We start from the raw sequence: 24,899 nt of genomic DNA, 5'->3' as shown, positions 1-24,899 counted from the left end.
TGGGGCCAAGTCAGTGTGTGTTTTCAGTCGTCTTCTGCTGGATGGCCCTGGGGTATCCTATTTCTCCGTATGGTGTCAGGAACTGAGGATTAAAGTTCAGTGGTGCCCTAAATACTCAATTTAGGGGCGTTATAGGGTCTAGAAGGTAGTAGCCAATAGGCTTCTTAACTTTAGGGTGACTACACCCTTTGTATGTCCATTCTCCTTGGGGAGTGGGCATATCCCTAACCCAATTGGCTGGAATCCTCCAAAACAATATTGAGGATTCTCAAAGGAGGGTGTCACTTTAGCTCAGGACACCTTATTGGTGGCCCTGGCTGAGAGGGGACACATCTCTCCTGATTACTAATTTTCCCGCTGACCTTGCCGCCAAAAGTGGGGCTTGGTCAGGGGGTGTACATTACCACTAGTTGGAGAGGCCCTGGTCAACATAACAAAGTAAGGGAAGCCTTTGCAGTTCGCCACCCTTCAATGCTGTTCCTGCTTGGGGAAAGGTGTGAAGCACCTCCACCCAGAGCAGGCTTTGTTTCTGACCCACGAGAGCAGAAGGCTCAAATTTCAGGGGGTGAGAAACATGTCTACAGGTGGCAGGATGGTGCAGACCAGTCAGGCGTATACTAGTGATTTGGTAGTTTTCAAGGGGGCACCACTAAGGTGCTCTCTCAGTCCATTTATTAATTAATCCCACAGCGGCATCCGTGTGGGCTCATTAATCTGAGTTGTTTGGTACCAAACATCTTGGGATTTGCTGAAGCCATCATGATGCTGTGGAACTGGTATTGACAAGCACCCAGCCCATGTACTCAGTATGGCTTAACTTTGCACTTATAATGTCTAAGAATGGACTTGCAAAACACACAAGATGATGGACGGAATGTTGCACATTGGCAAAACATTCACCCCCAGTCACAGATCTGGGTTTAATCCATTGTTATTTTGCTCACCTCGCCACCCCAGTTCAGACATGGCCATATGCAAATCAGTCTTGACTCTGTGCCTCATGGCAACAGTCCAGCCCGAACTGTCAAGCCATGTCTTCCCTGGACCGGAATCAAGCATCCTAGGAACGGTTTCGGGGTTTCACCCCTCTTCAGCCAGGATAGCTTGACTCCAGTGGCGTAGTTAGCACGGGACCCATGTCTGGGCATACCCTTCCGACATAGGGCGAACAGCAAAACACACAAGATGATGGACGGAATGTTGCACATTGGCAAAACATTCACCCCCAGTCACAGATCTGGGTTTAATCCATTGTTATTTTGCTCACCACGCCACCCCAGTTCAGACATGGCCATATGCAAATCAGTCTTGACCCTGTGCCTCATGGGAACAGTCCAGCCCAAACTGCCAAGCCATGTCTTCCCTGGACCAGAATCAAGCATCCTAGGACCGGTTTCGGGGTTTCACCCCTCTTCTCCTCCTCAGTGACCTGCGTGTTGATCTGGTTCTTGGAGCTTTTCTTCTGTTGGGGCGGGTCGCCCCGGTTGTCTGTTCTGTGTGCTTCATGGCCACTCGAGTCCTCCTTGCTGAGGCTGTGGTTCTGTTTGCTGCTGGCCAGGCCTTTTTGACTGTGTGTTTCTCCTTTGGGTTTTTTACACCATGCTGGGCCTGAGATTGGGCCTTCTGCGTTGCCCCTCTGGCTGCTTGATAGGCCTCCTGCGGGGTTTTTTGCCGCAAATCTTTTTTGTTGTCCTCCGCTGCGGAAGCTTCCTCCTAAGAGGTTCCCATGTCTTGGGTTATGAAATGCCCTATGTGGGGCAGGGTTGGCTGTTATATAGCTCTGTTATGTGCTGGGAAGTTGTGGTCGCCTGTGGGCTTCTGCTCTTCGTGGCGTTATGGTATGTTGCGGATGCAACCTTCTTCTTCGCCTTTTTGCTTTGAGTGTTTCGTTCTGTGATGTAATGTTAAAGTTTGTAATACGCGCTACTACGTTTTTAATGGGTACTTGGATCCTTGGTGATATGGTTGTAAAGTTTGTTGTGTGCACCTGGGGCGGCGTCTTCAATCGTGACGTCTTTGTAACGACTAACAAAAGTTGCACTCCCAATGTTGGGTGTGTCCCCCTTGGGCACTCCAAAAGTGTCCTGTAATAGCAGGCTCTTAATTTTATTCGAAAAGAAAAACGAGTTCAGTTGGTTGTAGACATCTATTCATGTACTTTTATTCTCCATACATGTTGTTTCGGTTATTTATCAAACTCTCTTACATTCATAGTCCATGGACCATTGATTAATCCAATGCATTTCGGGTTTTTCTAAACCCTTCATCAGGGATTAGTCCTAGGATAAACGTAAAGTATAATTACCATGAGGGCTGTTCTGTGTTTTTTGTGTAGCGAAAGAACTGTCGTTAAGGTGTGCCGTTATTAGTAATGTGCCTTTTGACAGAAAAATATTTTTTTTATATACACTCCTCGCGCTTCGTGTTACATGTGTTATTATGATTAAAAACGTGTCGGTTTTATTTGTGAAAGAAAAAACATGCCATTTGGGGAACTGTGATTCCGAAGGTGAATTCGCATTGTTAAACAGTGAATGTTAACGTTTATCGGATAAAAAGTGACTGCCATTTTTTTGACAAAGAAAGTATAACATTCGCAGTTGCAACATGATACGGTTACAATATAATTCAATGTGCCAAGAAATAGTGAGTTAATGCCTTTCATAACGAGAATTAAAAGGCTAAGGAAAGGTTTGTGAACCGTTCTGGAATCATTCGTGACGAAAGTTATTGGTGAAGTTAGGAAGTGATTGTAAACGCGGGTAAACAACGGATAAAAGAACGGAGTCCGTGAACGGTTCCGTGTGAATATTTACTTGAAATTCGGTGCCAAAAAAATTAGCTAAACTAGCAAATAGTTGCTGGTAACATAGTTTTCATACCTCACTATGTACAGATCTTCATTCATACGGTTTCGATGCCTGTCGTATGGTGCACTCGGCGTGTTTTGTGTCGGTAATTGTGACTGTGAAAGGACTAAATCATGTTTGGGAACTAGGTTACTAGCAACTATACACAAAAAACACCTCAAGGTAATTATACTTTACGTTTATCCTAGGACTAATCCCTGATGAAGGGTTTAGAAAAACCCGAAATGCATTGGATTAATCAATGGTCCACGTACTATGAATGTAAGAGAGTTTGATAAATAACCGAAACAACATGTATGGAGAATAAAAATACATGAATAGATGTCTACAACCAACTGAACTCGTTTTTCTTTTCAAATAAAATTAAGAGCCTGCTATTACAGGATGCTTTTGGGTGCCCAAGGGGGACACACCCAACATTGGGAGTGCAACTTTTGTTAGTCGTTCTGTGGTGTCCCTGGCGTCTGGCGGAGCTTGCCAGTGCCGCCCTTTTGTTCTTTCTGCACCGTTGTGCCTTCTTGGGGCTTTAGTGGGACTGGCATCCTGCCTTCTCCGCTGCTTCCAGTGGGCCTTGCACTCGGTTCTACCTCTTCTCCCTGTGGGGGGGATGGTCTCTCACTTCTAGACCCTCTTGCGGGCACAGTTAGTCCCTGCGGGACGTTGGACAATTCTTCCTGGGTGACCTTGAGTTCCCCTTTTCGGCTTACGCCTGCTTCTTGCTGCCGGCACCATCCTGTCTGGGATTGCCTTTGTCCTGCCTCTTCTCCTTGGAGTCTCTAGGTTGCTCTTCTCCTTCGGTGCTCCTTTCCTTTTCTTGGCCTTGGGCGGAGGTTTTGTTGCCTCGCGTGGGCTGTTTGGCCTCTTTGCGCCTTGCCTTGTTTCCTCTGCTGAGTGAGGACAGGCTATCTTCTTCTCTTCTCTCCCCCCCCCCCCCCCTCCCCTTGGGGTTGGTGGCCTCCTGCTGGCGGGGGGGGGTTCCCTTTGCCTGGGGGATGGGGGCTCCTCGTCCTGTTTTCGGACCCTGCCCCCATGCAGCCCTCTGTTCCCAGGGGGGTGGGGTCCTCTCGCAGACCCTCCTTCTTGGGGATTTATCCTACGTGAAGGAATCTGCGGCTAGTAGTCTTTATCAGATGTACGAGTTACTTACCTTCGGTAACGAGACGATTCTAGCCGCAGATTCCTTCACGGCCCGCCCTTCCTCCCCGTTCTGCGAGGGCTTGTGATTTGGTCTTTTGCACTCGCTTCCCTGTGGGTGGCTGTGTCTTCTATGAGTACATTCTTTCCCTCTTTCTGTCAGGCTGTCCCTTTTTCCTCCCCGTTGTCACATGGGAGGATATGTTTGGTGGTACTTCTGGCTCTTTGCGATCCTTGAGGTTGGGGTCTTTTGGCTGTGCCTCTGCCCTTGTTCCTGATGGGGGTTGTCACACTCTGTGATGGGTATGTCTTGGAGTTTTGTCGTTCACTGTGTCCTCGACTGGTTCCCCTTCCTTGTCTTTGGTTGGGGTTGTAGTCCTGTTGCATGTTATCGTTACATTTTTACATATGTCCCTTGTCTCCGGGGGGTGGGGGGTGGCTGTCTCTGTACTGGCTGGGTTGCTGCTCTGTTCTTTATTCTTTCCCTGCCTTTGGGCACTGCAGTGCCGGGCACTGCTCTTTATGGTGTTGTTCCTCACCATTCCTTTTTTTGATCTTTCGCACACTGTTCCTATACTCTCACTGTTTTGTCTGCTGGCTCCGCGTTGTGGCCCGGAAAAGTTCTCTGTAGAAAACCCACGTAGGCGTGCCTGGGTGGAACTTATGTGACCTGCCTGACGTCACGTACGCGGACGATGCCTGGGCGAAGTCGCGTGATGCCGTCCCCCCGGCGCGCTGGGATGCTGGACAAAAAAAAAGTTTTCAGGGTCCAGTCTCACGACTGGGGATAGTTCTACGTGAAGGAATCTGCGGCTAGAATCGTCTCTACCAGATACATCGTTACCTAAGGTAAGTAACTCGTACATCTAGCAGCAGAGGGTTTCAGAGCCTCTGTATCATGTCTAGTTTTACTATAGAGAGTATATAAGGCCTTTTGCAGGGTTATCTTGCTTATACTTTCAGAATCTGTGGGGTTTAAAAATATATACTCATAATTCAAACTAATAAGGCTCCTCCGGACAGCAGCTAATCAACGTATTTCCCTGCCCCTATCACACTTGAGGCAATCAGTTATAATTTCTCTGGTAAGCAGAGCCGCAGGGTTCTTCCAGACAGCAAGCCAGAATAATGCAGGACGTGCCTTGATGTAATCTTCAATATACGGTAGTTTAAGTTCACTGTGACAAGAATACTGTGAGGAGGAAATAGAGGCGCCCAGGAGTTTGCGGCAAAATCTGTTTTCCTCATCCTGAATGCTACCACAGTTGCCAAAGCCAACTACTTCTTGGCAGTAGGGGTACATTGCAATTTAAAGATTTTAATAAGGGCCGATACTACCTCTGAATTCCTGGGTTGGGGCAGACCAAGTATAATATTGATAGAATTAGAAAACATTTTCCTGCTATATGCTACACGATCAACCCACGCTCCATTGGTGGCAAATACCAGCCCTAGGTAAGGGAAAGTGCGAGTGCTATATAAACTATCTGAGTCTAAAATAATAGTTATCAGAATGCTTTTTCGACCCACACGCCATTAAAAATGATTTTTTTAAATTAGTACATAGGTCCAAACCAGCCATAAAATCAACAAAGCCCCGCACCAAGATACGTAAGGCTTAAGGGGTGCGACCCATTAGGACCGCATCGTCGGTGTACAGCAGGGCGGGGAGTAAATTACCGTTGATACTGGGGACATCATGGGTTACTGTTACCAATGTCTTATTAAGGTCGTTGATATAAAGATTAAAAAGAAGATGGGCCAGGACGCAACCTTGCCTGACCCCTCTACCGACCTCGATATCTTTCGATACCTCTCCGCCCATGCCAATCAACACACTGGCTTTCAAATCTTTGTGCAAATAATCTTAAAAAGATTCTAGTGCCTCGTCCAAGCCATAGTTTAAAAGAATGGACCAAAGTCGAGACCTATTGACGGAGTCAAAGATCTGAGAGAGACACGTTAGTGATAGATTCCTTACCTTAGAATATCCCCAGGCGTCAGACTGGATCTGGAACGTTTTTGTAGCAGCACCCCTGCGCGTCAGTAGGTGGCGTCGTGCGGCACCGCGTCCGTCGCTGGCGTCGTAAGCGCCAAGATGACATCACGGAGACTACTTAGGCTCCACCTATGCGCGCTGTCGTCAGTTCTTTCTTTTTCCGCGCCAGCAAGCGCAGATCCGGTTAGAGCCACGTACCTTAGTCACTTTTTGACTACTCTTTGAGATTTTTTGTCTCCTCCTTTTTTCTCCTGGTGCACGTAGGGATGCCTGGATTTAAGTTTTATGGGTCCTGCCGTCACAATATGTCGGTGGCGGACCCCCATGATGTTTGCCTCTACTGCCTGGAGACTGACCACGACTCCCGGTCCTGCCGGGACTGTCGGGCCATGGCCCGAAGGCCTAGAGGGAGCGATGCCGGAAGCTGTTGGAGGTCCGGCACTTTTCCCAGCGCTGTTATAGGTCCAGGGACCGTTCCCGGGATCGCTCGCGGGGCGCAGTGTTCGCTTCTCGGGCTCCAAGTCTTCGCCCTCGGATTCGGGTAAGAGACGACACAAAAAGAAGTCGAAGAAGCGAGTTCACTCTCCGACGTTCCCCCGTCGGTCCTCGGATGCGGACGAGGGGGACCGGGGTTCTGCCCCCGCGGCTCCTTTGGAGCCTGGGAGTCCTGTGGCCTACCTGCCTTACCCGGGTCCGTCGGCGACTCCCGAAAAGGGCAAGAGTTTCTTGCCACCATGGGATGCCTTTTTAGGCCTTTGGCTCCCGCTGGCGCGCCTTCACGCCCCGCGGTCCTGTGTCCAGATCCTGTTGGGCCGTCGGTGCCGCCGGCGGATCCAGCTTCGGTGCCACAGGATCCTGCGCCGTTCCTGCGCCAAAAGGTCCGGCGCTGCCGGCTCCGGCCCCAGCGTCGCCCTCGGCTCTGCCTCCGGCACCTCAGTGGGTGCCGTTGGTTCCGCCATTGCCCCGGTTTCATGACCATTTTGTTCCTGCCTGAGATCCGCATTGGGAGATGGCGCTGGCCCGGCCGACTTCGTTCACGGTGCTGTTTCCAACACCGCATGTTCCTTCTCCGGCTCCGCCGCCGCGTCCGGTTCCTCCTGCAACGGAGGTGGAAGATGACTGGGAGGGGTCCGAGGACCCTCTTGCCTGTCAGTGTGACTCCGAGCAGCACTGGGTGGACGACCTGGAGAACGCCGGCGACCTCGATGTCTCTTCTGACCCGGGGTTTGCCTCTCCCCTGCCTTCTATGGAGGAGGGCGCTTCCTACACGATTGTGCTCCGTCGGGCTGCTGAGGTCCTCAACCTCGATCTTCCTACGGTGGCCCTCAAAACTAATCTCCTCACTGACATGCTTCAGACGGTGTCTACTTCGTTGGAGCCTCTGCTTCCGTTCAACGACGCCCTCACCGACGTCCTGTTGGGCACTTGATAGAGGCCGGCCACAGGGGCCCCTGTGGATAAGAATGTCGCCAGGCGCCACCTCCCGGCGCCTGGTGACCCCGCGTTTGTCGACTCATCCCACGCCTGAGAGTCTGGTCATCCAAGCCTCGACGTCGCAGAGTGCCTTTCCCATGGCTCCGCCAGATAAGGACTCTAAGAAGCTGGAACAGTTCGGGAAGCGGTTGTTCTCTTCGGGCCAGCTTGGGGCTGCAGTCGGTGAACACCGCCTGCTTATTGGCCCGCTACTCCCACGCGGTGTGGGATACGGTTGCTCAGGTGTTGCCTCAGTGTCCCGAGGAGGTCAACGCTGTGCTGTCCCAAGCAGTTGCTGAGGGTAAGGATGCGGCTAAGATCGCCATTTGGTGTGGTTTGGACACCGCGGACTCTCTTGGCAGGGCGATTTCTACGACGGTGGCGCTTCGCCGCCACGCCTGGCTACGATCCACCGGGTTCTCGCCTGATGTTCAGAGCTCGCTCATGGACATGCCCTTTGATGGCACTCGCCTGTTTGGTGATAAGGCCGACAGTGCACTGGAGCATTTTAAGGACTCGCGGACCACGGCCAAGTCCGTGGGTCTTTCCGCCAAAAGCACTGCCACTCCTGGTTTTCGTTCCTTTCGTGGCCACGGCAGAGGTGCCCAGGCACGTTCCTTCAGCAAGCCTGTGCAGAACCAGCCTCAGCGCGGATACGGTTTCCGCAGGGGCGGATCTGGGAATCAGCGTGGGGGGTCAGTCCACCTCCGCCCCCGCTGCTTCTACCTCCAAACCTTCCTAATCCGAGCTTTGTGGAGCACTCCACGCCGGTGGGTAGCAGAATCCGCCACCACCTCCCCCACTGGCACGATATCGCATCGGACAAGTGGGTGTTGCAGATCATCTGCAGGGGTTACTTCTTTCCCTTTCTGTCCTCCCCTCCGGCCATGCCACCTCGGTGCCACTGCATGTCGGAGGATCACTTGGTACTTCTCCAGCAGGAAGTCTCAGCCCTCTTGCCCAAGGGGGCCATCGAGTGCGTTCCTGGGCCGGAAGTAGGGAGTGGTTGTTATTCCCACTACTTTCTGGTCCCCAAGAAGGATAAAGGGGGCCTGCGCCGCATCTTGGACCTCCGGAACATCAATCGCTTCCTCCGGAAGGAGAAGTTCAAAATGCTGACTCTGGCTCAGGTCCTGGCTGCCCTCGACCTTGGAGATTGGATGGTAGCGTTGGACTTGCAGGATGCATATTTTCACATCCCCGTCCTGCCGGCCCACCGGCGTTACCTGCGGTTCACGGTATGCCAGGAGCATTTTCAGTTTGCTGTGCTCCCCCTCGGCCTTACCAGCGCCCCTCGGGTGATTGCGGTGGTCGCAACTCATCTGCGCCGGTCGCGGGTGTCAGTCTTCCCCTACCTCGACGACTAGTTGTTGAAGGCGGGCTCGCCCCAGGCAGTCGTCAACCACCTTCAGACTACGTCCGACCACCTGCATTTGCTGGGGTTCTCCATCAACGTGCCAAAGTCGCACCCGAGTCCCTCTCAGAAGCTCCCCTTCATCGGAGCTGTTATGGATTCAACGCTGTTTCGGGTTTATCCTCCCGAGCAGCGAGTCCGGGATATTCAGGCTATGATTCCGATCTTTCAGCCTTTGTCCTGGGTTTCAGTGAGGATGACCCTCCGGCTTCTGGGCCTGATGGCCTCCTGCATCCTGCTGGTGACACATGCCAGAAGGCATATGTGGGCTCTGCAGTGGAACCTGAAGTTCCAGTGGGCGCAGCATCAGGTCAACCTGTTCGATCCTGTACAGATCTCGGAGGGCACTGCACGGCAATTGCAGTGGTGGCTCACGAATCGCGATTGGGTCAATGGCAGATCCCTCTCCTTTCCTCAACAGGAGCACACAGTGGTGACAGATGCGTCCCTCCTGGGATGGGGAGGCCACGTGGGAGAGGCAGAGATCAGAGGCCTCTGGTCTCGGGCGGAGTCCAGGCTCCATATCAATCTGTTGGCGCTTCGGGGATCCGACTTGCACTGAAGGCATTCCTTCCGTCTGTCCGGGGAAGTGTGGTGCAGGTGTTCACGGACAATACCAACGCCATGTGGTATTGCAACAAACCGGGCGGGGTGTGGTCCTGGCCCCTATGTCAGCAGGCTCTGCTCCTCTGGACATTGCTGGAACATCAAGTCATTACCTTGGTGATTCAACACCTGGCAGGTTCTCTGAACGCCAGGGCAGACGAACTCAGCCGCTGGTGCTTGATAGATCACGAATGGTGTCTGAACTCGGACGTTTCGCAAGGTCTCTTTCTGCATTGGGGAGAGTCTTGGTTGGATCTATTCGCTGACGAAGAGAACGCGCAATGTCATCAGTTCTGCGTGTTGGACTTTCCAAGGCGGCACTCGCTTGGCGACGCTTTTCATCGCGAGTGGAGTTGCGGTCTGTTGTACGCCTTTCCGCCTATACCACTTCTGCCCAGAGTGCTGAAGAAAATTTGGTGTGACCGGGCCCAAGTCATCCTTGTGGCTCCGGATTGGGCACAAAGATACTAGTATCCCGAGCTACTCAGTATGGCGATTGATCCCCCGATCCAACTGCCTCTTCGGGAGTATCTTCTGTCGCAGCAGCAGGGGACGGTCCTCCACCCAACCTGTTCAGTCTCCACCTCCATGCGTGGAGATTGAGCGGCGACAGTTGACGGCTTTCGATCTTCCTCCCGAAGTCTGTGATGTCATTCTGGCAGCCAGGCGTCCCTCCACTAAGACAGTATAGGCCTGTAGGTGGAACAAGTTTGTGGCATGGTGCACAGCTAAGGCTGTGGATCCCCTTTCTGCCCCTCTTTCTGAATTCCTTCTGTGCCTTCTTTCTTTGGCCCAGCAGGGCTCTGCTCTTGGCACTATCAAAGGTTCTCTTTCGGCCTTCTCCGCCTTTTTAAGGCTTCCAGATCAACCTTCTCTTTTCAAGTCCCCGGTTCTTAACCGTTAACTAAAAGGCATTACGCACACGTTTCCTCCCGTGCCGTTCATAATGCCGCAATGGGAGCGGGCTGTGAAGCTCCTTGTGGCCCAGCAGTCTACACCGTCCAGTGAGACTCCGTGGAGGTCCCATCCCTGATCGAAGGAGAGGTGGTCGCAGCACCAGCACCGCTCCCAGAGCCCACAGTCCTTTTCGTCGCACTCAAAATCTTCTGGACACTCTGGGAAAGTGGCACAAGAAGAAGAAGTCCAAGCAGACTTCATCTTTGCCTCGAATGTCGTCCGTCGATGAAAGAAGTAAGGAGCACAGACGCTCTAGGCACAGTTCTGCGGACCCGCATCCCTGTCGACTATGCGCCTCCCTCCCTTTCCAGGGGCTGGACCGACCCCCCGTTCAAATTAAAGAATTTTATGAGGCTATGCACCGGGTATTTGAGGTCCATCACTCTAGTAAGCCCTAGGGCCCCGTGGGGTTGGAAAGGGCCCCATTGGATTTGATGCTGTCGATGCCAGCGATTGTGAGTCCTCATCTAATCGATTCCGGGTTGAATTTAGTTGTTCCATTGTGACCTCCGGTGTCGGACCTGAAATCGGTGCCCACCGGCAGTGCCAGCACCATCCTTATCCCCGATGAGACACCGCTGCAACAATGTCTCTCAACACCAATTCCGGAGCCGATTTAACCCAGAGGTTCTGTATTTTCGCATGCACACTTTGAGGATGTGTTAAGCTCGGGAGAGAAATGGAAGGGGTCTATGGACCCTTTAGAACATCAAGATGACTCTCCAGAGCATTTGGACTGGTATGCAATATTTGGGGAAGCCATTGGACTGGACACGTCTCCAGACTGTCATACTCTCTCCATCCATCTGTGTCAACGGAGGAGGGGGTATCTTATGCCATGATGGTTAAAAGGGTGGCCGATGTCCTTGGACTAGAGCTGCCTTCAGTGCAGGTCTAGACTAATCTGACCTAAGTGCTTTCACCTCTGGCTTCCACCTCCGAACCCCATTTGCACTTCAGTGAGGCACTTACTGATATTCTTCTAGACATGTGGTCCAAGCCTAGCACAGGGGGTCCTGTGAATAGGTCAATTAAACGCCGCCATCGCCCAGCTCCAGGCGACCCAGAGTTCCTCAGCCGACACCCCAACCCCGAACGTTTGGTGGTTCAGGCCTCTACATCCCAGGGCGTGGTCCTTTCCGCTTCACCGGATCAAAAAAACTGGATTCATTTGGTGAGATGTTTTCTTCCTCCAACCTGTTATTGCGGTCGGTGAATACTGCATGCTTATTGGGCCGTTTTTCTGTCTCCCTTTGGGAGATGGTTGCACAAGTGCTGCCACAAGTCCCAGAGGAGGCCCGGGCTGTGCTCTTTCAGGCAGTTAAGGATGGGAGAGATGCAGCAAAATTCACTATAGAGTGTCCCCTTGATATGACGAATTCGGTGGGCAGATCGATTTCCGATTTTTGATACTTTAGAGGACCTAAGCCAGGACACAGATGATGGTAGCCAATCTGCCTCCAAGTTCTCCAGTTCCCTGCCTTGCAAGATTCCAGAGGTTTAATTACCTCCCCTGAGTGGTAATTATACTCCCCACAGGTCTTCCCACTCCAGAGGTCACATCCTAACTTGCCATGATATGGAAGGCAGCAGAAGCTTTGGAATTTCCTGTGCCATCCGTGGAGGCGATTCTAACCTTCTCAATGAAAACCTCTACCCTGTGTCTCGGGTATGGGAATCCATGTATAGGAGGCTGCTCTGAATATACTATACCACAAAGAAGTATAGTGTGCAGTGAGTCCCCAAAGGTATAGCAGTAGATAAATTAGATAACACCTTACTCTCAATTTAGTGGTAGCCGGGCTGGGCTGTTAGGCTTATCCAGAGGGTAGTGTGAATGCATTTGGTGTACATGCTCATACAAGTCAGGAACACACTCTCAATTACTAACTCCAGGCCAACGCTTGTAAAAATATTGCTTGAGTTACCTTTATTTTTGGAACCAAGTTGAACTCAGTTACAGGTAAGTAGACTTTTCAGTTATGCAATACTTTCAAGTTATTATTGGCAGAAGGTTAGTATAGCATCAAACAACACTTTGCATGTGCATGAAATATGTTTCAATGTAAAAAGAAATACTTTGTTTTCACGATCAACACTTAGTGCAATACAGTGAGAGACCAATGCATCCTATGGGAGGAAACACAGGTAAGTAACTTACAGGTAAGTAAACCGTTTTTAGATTCAATCTCTAGGGGTTATGGTCAAAACTGGACAAGAGTCGGACCAAGGTAGGTACTGCACCACCAGCGGCAGTGGGACGGCTGGGTGCAGAGGTCACTGGTGCCAATGTTATCGTATGGAGGTTGGGGGCTCCTGGGAGAAGCACCAGTTGCAGGTAATCTCCTTCAGATCAGGGCACACACCCTGAGGGTTGAGGTCAGCATTGAGGGGGCCACCAAGTAGCACCAAGACTGCACCACTAGCAGCACGGGGGTGGCTGGGTGCAGAGTAAGGGAGGCGTCGGGTGCCCTGTAGAAACCAGTGGAGAATATTGGTTTGAGAAAAAGGCTGCAGGGTCACTCCAGAAGACTGGCTGAAGGAATCCAACTAATGTAGAGGTTAGTTGGACTGTGGGGGAATGCCTGGGACACCATCAGTTGGGCACCCCAAGGCCTGGTGGCTGCGGGTGCAGGGGTGTCTTTAGGCTTCTGGTTTTTCTCACCGGCTCTGCTGCGGAGACCCTTCAAGTTGAAGCTACAGGCGTCATGGGGAAGTTCAAGAGAAGTCGTCCATCTATGGATCCCAGGTCATGATCGCCGGGAAGACGTCTCCGAAACGGTGGGTCATCTGAACTCGGCCTGTAGGCGTCTGGTGCAGAGTGATGCAAGTATCACAGGTCCGCCTGGATTCGAAGTTCTTGGGTTTGTTTCTGTCTAGACAAATCCAGTGTCCACTTGAGAAAAGAATCTTTGTTGAAGACAGCTCAGGTCACTTGGGTTCTTGGAGGTTGCTGGCTGCAGTCCACAACGGTTTCTTGGAGCAGGGTCACTGGAGGAGGAGACAGACTGGTAGGACTGGGGCCAAGTCATTCGTCGTAGGCTTCTCCACTGCTGCACAGCTCTTGGGTCCTTCTTCGTTGGGTGTCCAATCTGAGGAATAGAGTTCAGGAAAGCCCTTAAATACTAAATGTAAGGGTGTTACTCAGGGTGGGGGGCAGTAGCCAATGGCTACTGTTTCCTAGGGTGACTACACCTTTTAGGTGCCCTCTTCCTTTGGGGAGAGGGGAACAGCCCTATTCCTATTGGGCCTAATTCTCCAAACCAAGATGGAGAATTCTCAAGAGAGGGGTTCACCTCAGCTCCTGGCCACGCTAGGAGTGTGCCAAGCCAAGGGGGACACTCCCACTCTGTGTAGTAATTTTTTCAACCTGTCCTGCTGCCAAAAAGAGGGGCTAGTACAAGGGGGCAGGTAGCTCCACTAGTTGGAGATTCCCAAATCGGCTCACCACCAAGTGTTGCTGTTCCTGCAAGGGGAAGTTTTGAAGCACCTCCACCCCGAGCAGGCTTAGATTCAGAGCACAAAAGCTCTCTTCCCCTTGAGGTCAGAAACCTGTCTGGTGGTGGCTGGCTGGCAAGGACCAGTCAGCCAATACACTAGATGCCCTCGGAGTGCATGTTATAATAAATCCAACACTGGCATCAGTGTGGATTTATTATGCTGAGAAATTTGATACCAAACTTATCAGTCTTCAGTAAAGCCATCATGGAGCTGTGGAGTTTCTGTTGCCAAACTCACAGCCTATGTACTCAAAATGGCTTTACTTCACTTAGTGTCCAAGAATGGACCCAGACACTGTAGGGGCATACTGCTCATGCAGGTATGCCCTAACTTGTGGATCTGAAAGAAACACGTTAGTTAGATTCCTCACCTTAGAATATCCCCAGGCGTCAGACTGGATCCGGAAGATTTTTCGTCAGCAATACCCCTTAGACGTCGCTAGGCGTCGTCTGCGGCGCCGCGTCCGTCGTCGGCGCCGTGCGCCGGAATGAAGGTCGTCGGAGTACTTTAACGCCGCCCTCGCGCGCTGACGTCAGTTCTTCTTTTTTCCGCGCCAGTAAGCGCCGATCCGGGAGAGCTACCCCTTTAGTCAATTTTTGACTAACTTTTTTGACTCTTTTTGGTCACTTCTCGACTCTGGTGGCGGTAGGATGCCTGGTTTCAAGGCCTGCGACGACTGTCACCGACTGATGTCGGTGACCGATCATCACCGCCGGTGCCTGTACTGCTTGGGCCTCGACCAAGACGCGGCGTCGTGCTCCGATTGTATGGCCCTGACCTCGAAAGCTAGGCGGGAGCGGTCCCGCAAGCTTCTCGAGCTTCGCCACTCGGCTCCGCGCCGCTCTCGATCCCGGTCCAGGAGGAGGTCCAAGGATCGGTCGCGGAGCCGCGCTCGACATAGTCACTCGTCTGGCTCGAAGTCTTCGGGTAAGTCGAGGCACTCCAAGAAGTCCAAGAGGCGACACCGCTCTTCGGACTCCCCTCGCCGGTCGCGCGACTCGACCGAGGGTCCAGGTGGTTCCACTGCGGAGCCGCAGGCGCCGCGCAAGTCCCCATACCCGACGGTCCCTGGGACTGACGCGACGCCGGCGGAGGTCAGTGCCTTCCTCTCGGCCATGAGGAGCCTGGCCCCGCCGTCGACGCTCGCTGGCGCGCCTTCGGGCCCCACGGACTCGACTGGGCGACCTCGCGTGCCGGCGGCTCCGGCCCCGGCACCGTTGGAGGCTCCGGCCCCGACGCCGCAGGTCCCCGAGGGGCCCGAGCCTGGGCCCCCGTCGACGCCGGTCGACCTCGTTACGCCTCCTCCGCCGACACCGATACCACCGCCGGCTCCGGTCGACGTCGATCCCCGGTTCAGCCCCTGTCCGGTCCCGACGCCGATGCGGTGCCGCCCGACGCCGCATCCGACGCCGCTAGAGACACACATTGTCTATCGACCGGCTCCGATCATTCCTCCTGTTTACCAGGAATCGGATGACGGGGGCGACTGGGAGGGGTCTGACGACCCTATGGCCCTTCAGGGCCAACTTGCACAAGACTTGGCAGATGAACTGGGGGAGGCCAGTGTGAGAAAGTGCCATCTTTCTTGCATGGTATGCCCCCACTTTTTGCTAAATTGCTGAATGAACTTCGATTGAGTGTACCCTGGGTTTCTGCCAATCAGGTGCCCAGGGCCTATGTTCCTTCCTTAAACCACACAAACTCCAAATTGGCAAACCCTAGCCACATGTCAGCCCCTAGTAAATGGTACCCTAGGTACCCAGGGCCTTGTGGCCAGGGAAGGCCTCTAAGGGCTGCAGCACTCATTGTGCCACCCTCAGAGGCCCTGTACCCTTACACACACACTGCCCTTGCAGGCTGAGTGTCTGGGTGCAGGACAAAACAAAGAGTCGACATGGCACACATCACTGTGTACCATGCCCATCACCTACAATGCCAAGGCATATGTCAGCCACTCCTCTAGCTGGGTGCATTACGCCTATGGTGTGGGCACAGGAGCAGGAGCCCTGTGCCCCTACAGTACCCGGGTCCATTCCTGGGCACTGTAAGTGCAGTGCTGTCATTTAAGAGTACATGGTGCTGAGAGCTTGTCAAACACGAGCTCCACAGCACCATATTGGCAACACTGAAGCCTGGGAAGTTTGGTATCAAACTTCTCAGCACATTGAACCCACACTGATGCCAGTGTAGGATTTAATGTACTAAGCACCCCAGAGGGCATCTTAGAGATGCCTCCTTACAGCTAACTTACAATCCACGTCTGCTCTGAGGCTGCCCAGGCTGCCACACAGCAGACACGTTGCTGGACCCCTGGGTGGGAGAGCCCCTGCTCTCCCGGGCCTGCAACAATGCACATCCTGGGTGAGGTGAGAAATCTCCTCCCCCAGGATGAGCAAAGGGAAGCTTCAAAGGCAGGCCGCCATTTGGAGTTTCCCCAGGCCACTGCAACCCCCCACTCTGGCGGGAAGCTTGGCCGGAAACCCCATACAAGGACAGGGGATGTGCCAGCCTGCCCACCCCACCCCTCAGGTGGGGGAGGCGAGGTGAAGCACATCTCCGGGCTCTCGCCATCTTGAAGATGGGAGGCCCTACCCTATCAGGATTAGGCTACTTCCCCCCCTCCCACAGGAGAGAGGCAGGATAGGGGGTGTACCCACCCCCGGACAAGGACCCATTGGTCCCTGGCCTTCACCTACCTGTAACGCCCCTAAATCTAGTATTTAGGGGCCTACTGAACCTTCCTTCCTCAGATTCCAGATAGAAAATTACAAGAAGAGCAAGAAGAACAAAGACCTGCCCTGCAGCTGCTAAAAAGAGAAGAAGACACCAACTGCTTAGGCCCCAGCCCTACCGGCCTGTCGTCTCTCGAACCTGCACCAGCGCGGCATCTCTCGTGGCCAGCAACCTCACCAACCCCGGAGGACCTGGCTACCTTTTGGCTCTAAGCCCCTGGGACTCCCATGAGTAGAGGCTCTACTCAAGAAACCTATTTTTAACCCCTGGCAGCAGCCCGGAACCGCGGACCCAACACACTCTGCACCAGCCAAGCCTGGCCAGTGCCGGAGTGGACAAAGACCCTGAGGACGACCCCACGGCGACTGTGACCCCGAGTCTGACACCCAAGGACCCCCCTCGACATCCCGGAGGAAGCCTGCAGCCTCAGAACCAAGTGCCACCCCAACCGCGATCAACCAGAGGGTAAGATTCCCGACGTCAAAAGGCACCCCTGCACCCGGCGCCCTGCGGCCCCCTGTGCCCAATCCCGGGGTACCCACCTAACCTACAACTACCCAACTTACCTCTCGAAGTGGTGGTGGCACCTGAAACATCCTCGTCCCCGAGCCTGCAGCCTTTTTCCAAACCGGAACATTCCCATTGATTTCCATTGAGCGCCCGAAGGCTCAAAAGCACCCTGCACCCAGCCGCCCGAGTGGCCCTGGCAGTGCCCTCTCTACACTAACCTACTTCCCCACTTGCCCTGAGTAAGTGACCAGGAGCCCAGCTCCCACAGCCGCGTGGCTTGCCAGACAGCAGCCACCAACCAAGGCCCCCCTATCCCTCATAGGATAACATTGGGCCTAACTCTCTCTGCACCCGGCCGTCCTGAAACCGCTGAGGGTGAACCAACTGTACCTACCTAACACTGGGGGACCCCTGAGTCCATGCCCGGAATTTCAACTCTGCCAGTCGAGTACTTACCCTTAAACCGCTAACTTCATTTTCCTCATAGGGTAACATTGACTGGCTTTTTCTTCAAAAATCTTTTAAGTGTGAACTTTTCAAAACTGCAAAAATTCACCAAAAATCAGCCAAGTGACAAAAACGAATTTACTCACCTGCTCCTAGGTGAGCTCCCAGTGCTGGATCTTGGTGCCCAGCCCTGACCCTGAAAAGTGTTCACAACTATACTTACCTCTAACTCATTTTTCTCCCATAGGAAACCATTGTCTGCTTTTCTGTGAAATTTCTTCTAAGTGTCTATTTTTGCAAATTTGAAATATTCTTTTAAAATCGTACCATTTCTGCAAACGAAATTACTTACCTGCTTTTGATAAGGACCCCAGTCCTGGGTCTTGGTACCCAGTCCTGGATTACTAAAGTAACGATAAAGTACTCTACCTGCAATTTGAATTTCTTGCCATAGAGATCCATTGAATGTTTTCTTTGAAATATTTTCTAAGTGCTAACTGTTGAAATAGCTATATATTATTTAAAAATCATTAGTTATTAAGTCGACTTTCATCACTTGATTCTGAATACTGACCCCAGGCTGGTTCTAGGAGCCAGACCTGGAATTCCAAAAGTAATCTGAAAAGTAATTTTTTACAAATAACCTGAATTTACCATTGAGCTCAATGCATTGTTATGTTTAGGAAATAGGATTGTTTATTGCAACCAACTGTGACTGTTTACACGAATTTATTGCTTAAGACAAAAGTATTTATATTCAACCTCTCATTCTGAGAAAGTATATTTTTACCCCCTTTGTGGTTCTAAAAATAAAACCAGCATATATTTTATATATATATAAACCATTGGCCTAGAGTTCAGTTATTGAGTGTGTGAAACCATTTGCTGACTGAGTGTGTACAATAAATGCTTTACACTGTCCTCTGGTACTGCCTTACTGCTCGACCAAGCTACCACTTCTGAGAGTAAGGTCATACCTAACTTTGACCTCTATCAGCCTCTGGGGGACTGTGGACTCTGTACACCCTGTACCTATTAGGGAACAGTATATACAGAGCCACTTTCTCACAGCCAGTGGTTTGGATACCTCACCGGACACTGGATTCATCTCTCCTCCGACTGTGGCTTCGGAGGAGGGTGCCGCTTTTTCTGTGGTGCTGCGCAAGGCGGCCGCAGCCCTTGGGCTTGAGCTGCCTGCCATGGCTGTGAGGACTAACATCCTCACTGAGGTGCTTCAGTCTGCCGCATGCTCCACTGAGCCTCTGCTGCCATTCAATGAGGCCCTCACTGACGTTCTGCAGGGCACCTGGTCCAAGCCCTCCACAGTCCCTCCTGTGGATAGGAACGTTGCCAGGCGCCACCGCCCTGCTCCGGGCGACCCCAGTTTTCTGTCCCAACACCCCACCCCCGAGAGTCTGGTTATCCAGGCCTCTACCTCCCAATCCTCCTTCCCGTCCGCTCCTCCTGACCGGGATTCCAAGAGACTGGAACAGTTTGGTAAGAAGCTGTTCTCCTCGCTCAGTTTGGGCCTGCGGTCTTTGAACACCGCCTGTCTCTTGGACCGTTATTCCCACTCTCTGTGGGATGCGGTGGAGGACGTGCTGCCACTGTGCCCGGAGGAGGCCCGGGTGCGGCTTTCCTCGGCCCTGGCCGATGGGAGAGATGCAGCGCGCCATGCAATCCGATGTGGACTCGACACTACGGACTCGCTGGGTAGGGCGATTTCTACCACAGTGGTGCTTCGACGTCACGCCTGGCTGCGGTCCACGTCCTTTTCAGGGGATGTCCAGAGCACCCTTATGGACATGCCTTTTGATGGCGCTCGCCTTTTTGGTGAGAAAGCGGACAGTGCGCTGGCTCGCTTCAAGGACTCCCGGGCTACGGCCACGTCCTTGGGCCTCTCGGCCCCGCGGCCAAAAACTTCCGCTTTTCGCTCCTTTCGTGGCCAAGGAAGGGGCACCTCATCACGTCCGCCTAGTCACCGGCCGTAGAACCAGCCTGCACGCGGTCGCGGACGTGGTTTCCGCCGAGGCGGTACTGGAGGACGACGCGGTCAGTCCACATCCAACCCGGCAGCATCCGCCTCAAAGCCTTCCTAGTCCGAGCTTTCAGGCCCATTCCACGCCAGTGGGAGGCCGGGTTTGCCATCACCTGCGTCACTGGCGTGCCATTACTTCGGACAGGTGGGTGCTGGCTCAGGTTCTAGCTGCCCTCGACCCTGGAGACTGGATGGTAGCGTTGGACTTGCAGGACGCATATTTCCACATCCTCGTCCTGCCGGCCCACCGGCGTTACCTGCGGTTCACGGTGGGTCAGGAGCACTTTCAGTTCACCGTGCTCCCCTTCGGCCTTACCAGTGCCCCTCGGGTGTTCACGAAAGTGATGGCGGTGGTCGCAGCTCATCTGCGCAGATCAGGGGTTCCAGTCTTCCCCTATCTCGACGACTGGTTGTTGAAGGCGGGCTCGCCCCAGGCAGTCGTCTCCCACCTCCAGACAACGGCGGATCTCCTGCATTTGCTGGGGTTTTCCATCAACGTGCCGAAGTCACACCTGAGCCCCTCTCAGAAGCTCCTTTTCATCGGAGCGGTTCTCGATTCGGCGCAGTTCCGGGTTCATCCCCCGGAACAGTATGTCCGGGATATACAGGCCCTGATTCCCATCTTTCGGCCTCTATCCTGGGTTTCGGTCAGGCTAGTGTTGCGGCTTCTGGGGCTGATGGCCTCCTGCATCCTGCTAGTGCATCACGCCAGGCGGCGCATGCGGGCTCTGCAGTGGGACCTGAAGTTTCAGTGGGCCCAGCATCACGGCAACCTGTCCAACCATGTCTTGATCTCGGAGGGCACTGCACAGCAGTTGCAGTGGTGACTCACGGACCGCGATTGGGTCACGGGCAAGAGCCTCTCCCTACCCCTACCGGAGCATGTCGTAGTGACGGATGCGTCCCTCCTGTGATGGGGTGGCCATATGGGAGAGGCGGAGATCAGAGGCCTCAGGCCTCCACATAAACTTGTTGGAGCTGAGAGCGATCCGACTTGCACTGAAAGCCTTCCTTCCCTCTGTCCGGGGAAGTGTCGTGCAGGTGTTCACGGACAACACCACCGCCATGTGGTATTGCAACAATCAGGGCGGGGTGGGGTCGTGGACCCTTTGTCAGGAGGCTCTGCGCCTCTGGACATGGCTGGAACACCAGGGCATCACCCTGGTGGTTCAACATCTGGCGGGCTCTCTGAACGCCAGAGCAGACGAACTCAGCCGCCGGTGCATGATGGATCACGAATGGCGTCTGAACTCCGAGGTGGCGCAAGGTCTCTTTCAGCAGTGTGGAGAGCCTTGGTTAGATCTATTCGCCACCGACGAGAACGCGCAATGTCAGCAGTTCTGCGCGTTGGAATTTCCAAGGCGGCACTCGCTCGGCGACGCTTTTCGTCGCGAGTGGAGTTGCAGTCTGTTGTACGCCTTTCCGCCTATACCACTTCTGCCCAGAGTGCTGAAGAAGATCAGGCGCGACCGGGCCCAAGTCATCTTCGTGGCTCCGGATTGGGCACGAAGGTACTGGTATCCCGAGCTACTCAGTATGTTGACCGATCCTCCGATACGTCTGCCCCTTCGGGAGGATCTTCTGTCGCAGCAGCAGGGGACGGTCCTCCACCCGAACCTGTCCAGCCTCCACCTCCATGCGTGGAGATTGAGCGGCGGCAATTGATGCCATTTGACTTGCCTCCTGAAGTCTGTGATATCATTCTGGCAGCCAGTCGTCCCTCCACAAAGACGGTATACGCCTGCCAGTGGAACAAATTTGTGGCATGGTGCACAGCAAAGGCTGTGGATCCCCTTTCCACCCCTCTTTCTGAGGTTCTCCTCTTTCTTCTTTCTTTGGCCCGGCAGGGCTCTGCCCTGGGCACCTTGAAAGGTTATCTTGCTGCCCTCTCTGCCTTCTTACGGCTTCCTGATCAGCCCTCTCTTTTCAAGTCCCCTGTAGTGTCACGCTTTCTTAAAGGCATTACTCACACGTTCCCTCCTGTCCCTTTCGTAATGCCTCAGTGGGACTTGAATCTTGTCTTAACATTCCTGATGTGCGCTCCCTTTGAGCCTCTTCATAATTGTCCTCTTCGTCTTCTAACTCTTAAGACTTCTTTTCTGGTAGCCATCACCTCGGCTAGACGGGTGAGTGAGCTCCAGGCTCTATCGTCCAAGCCTCCTTTTCTATCTGTTCATCCGGACAAGGTTGTCCTTCGGCCTCGTCCTTCCTTTCTACCGAAAGTGGTGACCCCCTTTCATCTTGGGCAATCTGTCACCTTGCCCACCTTCTTTCCGCCTCCGCATCCTTCCAAAGAGGAAGAGCGGCTCCACCGTCTGGACCCAAAACGTGCGCTCTCCTTTTATTTGGACCGCACAAAACAGTTCCGAGTGGACGACCAGCTTTTCGTTGGCTACGTGGTTGCAAAGAAGGGAAAAGCTGTGCACAAACGGACCATCTCCCGATGGGTCGTTTTGTGTGTAAAAATCTGTTATTCCTTGGCAAAAAAAGGACCCTCCTGTTGGGCTTCGCTGCACACGTTTGCCAGGCATTATTGCCTAGACAGCCAAGTCCGGAGGGATGGCTTCTTTGGCCGTTCTGTCCTCCAGGACTTTCTGGTGTGATCTTGGTTCGCAGACCCACCACCGGGGTTGGTATTGCTTGGGTATCTATTCTAAGGTGAGGAATCTAACTAACGTGTTTCTTTCAGATGAACAAGTTACTTACCTTCGGTAACGCTGTATCTGTAAGAAACATTAGTTAGTTAGAATTCTCACCGACCCACCCATCCTCCCCGTTCTGCGAACTGACATCTAGGGTTAAGGCTATCCTTTTCAGAGCCCTAGATTTTTTGGCACCAGTGTCGGTCTCTTGCATGGGTCTGCGTTCCTGGCGCGGAAAGCTATGTACAAGAACTGATGTCAGCGCGCGAGGGCGGCGTCTAAGTACTCCGTCATTCCGGCGCACGACGCCGACGACGGACGCGGAGCCGCAGACGACGCCTAGCGACGCGCAAGGGGTATTGCTGACGAAAAATCTTCCGGATCCAGTCTGACGCCTGGGGATATTCTAAGGTGAGGAATCTAACTAACTAATGTTTCTTACAGATACATCGTTACCGAAGGTAAGTAACTTGTTCTTCAGTGCACCCTGCCTTAGGGCTGTGAGGCCGACCAGAGGGGTGACTTACCTATGCCACAGGCAGTGGTGTGTAGGCATGGCACTCAGGAATGTGTGCCATGTCTATTCTTTTAATTTAGGTATACCAAAACACATAGTCTGCAATGGCAGTGTGTAGGTGTCTGTGTGGGGTCCTTTAGGGTGACACAGTACATGCTGTAGCACTATGGGACCCTCTCCGGTCACAAGGCCAGTTCTGTGTCATAAACTATCCGTTACAGGGAGATTTGAGGGACACCTTTTGGAAGTAACTGAAACTTTCCACTTAACTATGCGGTTTCTTCCATACCCTTAATTCCTTGGGTGTCCGAGGAAGATTTGGCTAGACAATGCCCAAGTACTCCTAATAGCCCAATATTGGCCAAGAAGGTTATGGTATGCAGACCTGATGCACAGTTCCCTGTGCCGCTCTACCTCCATGAAAGAGAAGATGACCTCTCACTATCGATGGGGCAGGTGCCTCAACCTCCAGACCCTCCACTTTTATGCCTGGAGATTGAGCAGGGGGACTTGAATGCTTTTTCTCTGCCTTCAAAAGTGATGGATGTTATTTAAAGTGCCTGTAGAAATTCCACGACAATTGTGTTTTCTTAGAAGAGGAGGTTCTTCAAATGGTGCTCAAACAGTTTGGTACATCCTCTCAAGTCTCACTTGTCAGACATTATAAGATTTGCCCTCTTGTTAGCTTGGCAAGGTTATGGACTATGTACAGTGAAGGGCTGCTTATCTGTTTTATCAGCTTTTTTGTGTCCTTCCCAATCAGCTGTCTTGGTTCAAGCCACTATAGTCAAGAGATTTCTGAAAGGTCTCACCAACTTGTTTCCTCTTCCTCCTATTTATAATGCCTCATAGGACTTTAATCTGGTCCTTTCATTCTTAATGTGTTTTCCTTTTGAACCTTTACATAGTTTCCAATTTTGACAGTTCACTTCTAAGACTGCATGTTTCTGATTGCTGTTAGGGTGCATAGACATATCAGCGAATTGGAAACACTGAGTGTCGTGTCCCCCATTACCAACTTCTTTCCTGACGCGCTGGCTCTTACAGCCAGAGCTGCTTTCCAACCCAAAGGGCTCACACACTTCCATTTAGGGTAGTCTATCACTTTACCTGCTTTCTCTCCCCTTCGTATCCCTCTAAAGAGGGGTAGTGGCTTTACTGACTGGACCCTTAAAAGGTAGCCCAAAGTGGTCACACCTCATTTAGGGTAATCTATCAACTAACCTGCCTTTTTTCCTCTTCACATCCCTCTAAAGGGGGGTAGAGGCTCACAGGTTGGACCTTAAGAGGGTGGTTAGCTTTTATGTTGACTGTACCAAGGACTTAATGTTTCATGATCAGCTACGCCGGTAAAATGAAGGGCAAAGTCAACCAGAAGATGAGATGGGCAAGGTTGATCATCTTGTGCATCAGTCTTTGTTACACCTTTGCACACAAGAAACTTCTTCTTCAGCTCTGACAAGTGAAGTCCCCTTGATCGAGATCTGCAAAGTGGCGACTTCGGCTTCTGTTCACAACTTCACAGTACTTTACTGTTTGGATGCTGAGGGAAGGACACTTCGTGCTCAGTACTCCATAACATTTTGTTTTTTTCAGTCCTTCAATTTGCACATCCGAGTTGAGTATTGCTTGCAGAATCAATTCAGAAGGCGAGGAATCTGCAGGTAGAAGTATCCATTTAAAGAAATAGTTACTTCAAAAATGAATCTGCACCTTGTTGGTCAAATTTAATTCTCATCCTGTTCCCGTTGAAGGCTTTGAAAAAGATTGTTGGGAACTGATGTTAGGGCACCAGTGGCAGGTCTTTATGCCTGCGCTGAGGAATTTGCAGGAGGGATTGGCACCTGAAATATTGTAATAGAAGAAAAGTAGCCTTTACATTGATACCTTTCTGGCAAATTCTTCTACTGTATGCTTTCAGTACTGATCTGGAATTCTGAAAAATAGTATTTATTTTATATCAAATTCGTCAAAGTGTATTTTTATGTTTGCATCAGTTACATTTATGCCTTGCATTGTAAGAGATGGATTTTTAAGCTAATCAAACATTCAACATAA

At 52.3% G+C, this 24,899-nt stretch overlaps 1 protein-coding gene across 5 annotated transcripts in view; it reads left to right on the top strand.

The window, feature by feature from the left end:
* The window catches only part of GBF1 (golgi brefeldin A resistant guanine nucleotide exchange factor 1), a 2,300,480-nt gene that overhangs the window by 764,215 nt on the left and 1,511,366 nt on the right, over positions 1-24,899 (top strand). The gene's annotated exons all lie outside the window — the stretch shown is intronic.

This window comes from Triturus cristatus, chromosome 1_2 (genome assembly GCF_964204655.1).
Source record: "Triturus cristatus chromosome 1_2, aTriCri1.1, whole genome shotgun sequence".
Taxonomy (NCBI): Eukaryota; Metazoa; Chordata; class Amphibia; order Caudata; family Salamandridae; genus Triturus; species Triturus cristatus.
This window is presented reverse-complemented; position numbering and strand designations above follow the sequence as displayed.